Genomic DNA, 5,237 nt, shown 5'->3' with positions numbered 1-5,237 from the left:
AGGGCGGGGCCGGGGCCGAGGCCGAGCTCCGCCCTATCGCTAAAAGGAGGTGGGCTCTACTGTGTGTAGCTGCGCTCTAAAGCTGTGCTTGGGAATCACGGGATCCTTGAGGTCGGCAAAGACCTCTGAGATCACCGAGTCCAACCGATGCCGAGCACCACCTTGTCAGCTAAACCATGGCACCAAGTGAACTAGCTGAACTTCGTGCTGTTGCTTCTTGAACGCCTCCAGGGATGGTGATGGCGCCACCTCCCTGGACAGCCCATTCCAATGTCTTCATTTTTTCCGTGAAGAAATTCTTCGTTATGTCCAGTCTGAAGCTTTCCTAGTGCAGGCTGAGGCTATGTCCTCTCATTCTGTGGGCTGTTGCCTGGGAGAAAAGGCCGATCCCACCTGGCTTCAACCTCCTTTCAGACAGCTCTAGAGAGGGATAAGGTCGCCCTTGAGTCTCCTCCTCTCCAGGCTAAACACCTCTAGCTCCCAAAGTACTGATAATAAATGATGGAGAGCAGCTTAGTGCACCAGCTCCCTCAGTACCCTAGGATAAAATCCCATGTGGTCCCTGACACTTTTGAGTCTAAAGGTTCTTTAGGAGCTGGTCAAGACCCTAAACTCACTCATAGCAAGGGTAACAAGAAGACCAGGCATTTCCACATGCTGCAAATTCTGCAGGGTCAGAAATGGAACTAGGTGCGGCACAAACCTGATGGTTGGCCAAGGTCACCAGAGCAGTCAATGGAAAACAAATTGACATGAAACTGGAACCCTTTCATGGGCAAAAGTCACAAGCTTGTCTCAGTCCCTCCATAAGCAACTTGTAGTGGGCATTGCATCATTAATTACAGCCACTTGTTGTACTAAGTTTCTATTTAGGAAGCTCCTAAAATGTTTGTGTTCTTGTTTGTACACACAAATCACCTGGCAGGCTGCTGGTTGGCTTGGTGTCTGTATGTCAGTGGCACTGCCACTGTGTAAGGGCAGAGTAAACACTAGTGTCTGCCCCCTCACTTAAAAGATATCACTGTTTATTGCTCAGCTTTTGCTCTTTCATCTTCAGCTCCTGAAGGTATATTTAATTTTCCCTTGCTAGTGTTACTTGCTCTCTGAAAGATGTTTCTATGTTTGCTTAGGTGCTCTGAAGATCCTTACAATTCAGGTACTAAGCTCTGTTAGTTTCCTTTTGAAAGACATCTAATAAAATCACCTTTTAGTCCAGGGGCTTTCCCCTGCTCCTCCCCAAAAGTAAATGTGTTTAAAACTCTCCTCAAGGATAAATGTTTTGAAGCTGCTAATGACCTGCAGAGTTCTGCTTTCTTAAGTGTTTGATTACAGTTTTCTAGACAGTACATAACTGATAGAGACTAACAATCAGGATGGCACATTTTTTTCCCTCACACTGTGGAGGTCATGATGTGTGACCTGAGTCAAATCACATGTAGCTGATTTTTCCTAATGTAGCCTTGGGTTTCAAGTATGGGTGTTCTTTGAACTTGATATACGACTTTTACTCATGATTACAGATCTAAAAGCGTAGCATTTCTCAATTTCAGAAACAACCTTTATTGGTTTATAGTTCTAGCAGACCTACTTAAAGCAGGTATTTATTTGTGTTTAACCTCTCAGTAGCAATTTCCATCTCTGCTACACTAGACTGTGATGTGAAATTATTTCACATTTGCAGAAGACTTTAAAAGCACTCTCCTGAAGATGCTGTAGTAAATACTTCTGTTGATCTATATCCTTATTTTCCCCTAATCAAGCAAAACTCCTGGCTTAATAGTATGTAACTTGTTAGAGATGGTATTTTGAACATATAAAGACAAACTGCGAGCTAAGTTTTGCTCTGAGATACAGCATTCAAAGCTTATGCTGTGAATAAGAGGAGAATTTGGCTCTAAAATGCTAGCATTTGTTTTGTCAAGTTATAGGAACACTTTTTTTTAAACTGAAACCTTATGAACACAAAAAATTTAGTGTTGTTATTTGTAAAGGCCAGAAAAATCACTACAGAAATGTAATGTAATGAATATCAATTGAAAGTTTACTGTAGTAGTATTGCTAGCAATGAAGTAATGAATCTAGAGTGGGCTCCCTAGAGGACTCATTTAGTAGGTTGCTTCAGATTTATTGTTTGACAAACAAGTCCCTCATGGCAATGCCCTCTCTAGCATTTTATTATTAATGGTAAGATGAAGATTTTTTTTTTCCTGGCTGCACTTTTATCCTTGGGTAAAATTCTCATGTTCTTTCCTTTAGCTAATCTTCATATTTCTGCTACTGCCTAGGAGTTTAATTTTGCCTAATTTCTTTATGCTGAATGTATGTCAGTTTAAATAGGCCAGGCTTTTTAATAAAGTCACATTAGAACTTCTGAAAATGCATGAACATTTTTCAGTTTTGCCTGAAGACTGCAAAAAGGCATCTTTGCATTCAAAGATGGCTTGCATACTATAGGATTAAATACAGACACCAGCAGTATTCTGTGCTTACAGAGAGTGGCACAGAGGAATCGTAACCTCAGTGACTTCTTGATCACCTTCATCACCTCTCTGAGATACAGATCACAAGTCATGTGTTGTGTCTACAAGAGTGTAGTTTGCTCTGTCTCTAGAAACCTATACCTTCAGGTGTCCTCCTTCCTTTTTTCTTCTCTCTTTTTCCTTCTCCAGTTCTTCTCTCAACTTCCTAGCATTCATCTCAGTGCTCAGGTGAGCTAAGACATAACCACTTCCCCCTTTTATGAACAGCCCATCACATAAATCTCTTTCTGTCCTATAGGTGGTGTTATCTTTTCCTTACATGTGCAATATGGTTTATTTTCTTACTATGTTTTTAACTGTTTCTTCTTTGTGATGTATTCTTATTCCTGGAATTGTGATCTTGGGGATCAAGGTCACAAACCTTACAGCTTTCAGTGCAGATCAATGTTATGCAATTTTGTTCTGTCCCTTTATATATGGGCACATGTATATGTGCTAGAGAAAACACTGGGCCCTTCTTGTGAAATACCAAATCATGCACTAAGTTTTCAGACCACCAGATCCTGATGTTTTGTTTGCAGAATGATTGCCCGTTGAAATCTGTACTTATGTGCTGTGTGTTTCAGCATAATTGCAGGTTCTCTGATGTGTTGATACAAGCCTGAACAAGAAGTGTTTTGCGTAACTTTGTGGTGGGAGGAATGATGTTGACACAATCAAAGCTGATTTTGATATACTGAGGTGATCACTCTATCATTTGTGTCACTAGTTTCTTCAGGAAATTTGCATCACCAGTTTCTTCTTCAGTTGTGCAACATTCTAGAGTCTGACAAGCGCAATAATCTTTTCTTTTTCTGTGATGATCATTCTTGCATCTTTGCAATAATTTCTGTAGTCTTTGTGCTGGGTGTTTGATTGTTTTTTCTATAAATTTTCTAAAATAAGCTTTTTGTAATGTTACTGGACTCAACTCAGTATTAAGGAGTTGAGTATTTACAGTTCTTTACCATGACAAGGCAGCTGTTCTCTCTTTGATGGAAATGTTTATCCAGAAAGCGGATGTGCTGTGTACTTTATTATTCAGAACTTGATTTCCATGACAAATGGTTTTCCCCTTGAAAACAAGTCCAATAAATCCTGCAAGACTTACTTTGTGATGATTTTAGAATGGTTTTTGCATTGATGATGACAACCCGTTTCAGACATGTAGGAGAGGGATTTACATATCTTTGCTGCTACAATGCAGAAAACTACAATATTAGCAAAGGGCATTAATCGCTGATGTCTTTGGAATCTCCTGTTTACATGGGACCTATTTTTTTCTCAGCATGAAAGGTATACTCAGTTCCTGACACTCAAGAAGGAATTAGACTTGGATCTATTTACTTAAGCAGAGTTTTTTACCAACAGAGAAATATAAACATGAGACTTAATCAGGAGCTAACAAATTATACTCCACTTTTCTTGGCTGGATTGCTGGTTCATTTTCATGCAATCATTACTTCTGGAGGAACAGTCTTTTTGCAGCATTGTGCTTACTTTGGATCTAAAATACCAAGTTCTTGGTCCACAATTCTCAGTAGTCACCTCCACTGACCACCTGGTGCATGCCTTGAACTGCCTCTGTCTTACACTTTGCCCTAATGTTCCATTCAAAAACATCCCTGTTACTCCAAACCATTGCAGTTCTTTTACCATGAATGTAAATTAATGTTTCTCATATAGCTGCAGATTATCCCCATCTAATAAAAATATAATCTCTTCTGTCTTGACTTATGAATCTTTCCAGAACTCTCAGCATTCAGTAAGGTTGGACAATTTTTACAATTTTTATCAAGACCCTTTGTACTGGACTATAAGTTTAGGCCTATCTCACTGAAATATTTTCACAAAGGAGTATCTGGGGGGCTAAGCCTCCTGTCTGGAAACTACTGTAATTAGTTAGGCACTATATTGCTATTGAAGGACTTACCTCAAGTGTACCATAAGGTTAGATGTCACATTGTAATTTATTGCTTAGTTCTCTCTGTGTGCTGTAATGTCACTTAATAGTTTCTTCCAGAATTTCTCTGTACAGTCTTTCTGATCCCTTTACAATACAGTTGCAGGAGGTGCCTGTGTTGTGCAGGGTCTAGTACAGTTTTCCGTAGGTAGAATGTGGGCAGATTCCTATTTACTTTGATCATCAACTATTTACTTACAGCATTCAGACACTGGAGAAGGCTGTTTACTCTATAGTCATCATCATCATCATAACTTTTGTGCTTCTTATTACCAGCACTTAGCTACTCTTGCAAGTCACAGTTTCAGGTTTAAACAAGCTACTTGGCAGTCTTGTTTTGAGGCCCCTCTCTCTAACCAGTGTATTGGTGTTCAGAAATTGCTACGCTTTCCTCATCTTGCTTGGTTAATTGAAGGAACATTTAAACTGCATAGGAATATTATTCTAAAGATGTTTAACCAGAACAGAAACAAAAGTGCAATTGCAAATAACTTTTTTAAAGGAAATAACATGAAAAGCAATCTCAAAGGTATTTTGTGGAGCTTTACGTAGTAACCAGCAAATCTATGTGTTTAGCTTTTGCAAGACCTGCATGTTTTCAAATATATTATTCAAATAATAGATTTGCAACCTCTATTCACAATCTGTGGAACATGTACGTTCTCATCCTCCCGTTCTGAAATGCTACAAGTATTTGTGAAAGGTTACATATCATATTTAATTTGTCAGTACTTTGGCAAGATATCCATTGAAAT

This window comes from Haemorhous mexicanus, chromosome 1, assembly GCF_027477595.1.
Source record: "Haemorhous mexicanus isolate bHaeMex1 chromosome 1, bHaeMex1.pri, whole genome shotgun sequence".
NCBI lineage: Eukaryota > Metazoa > Chordata > Aves > Passeriformes > Fringillidae > Haemorhous > Haemorhous mexicanus.
This window is presented reverse-complemented; position numbering follows the sequence as displayed.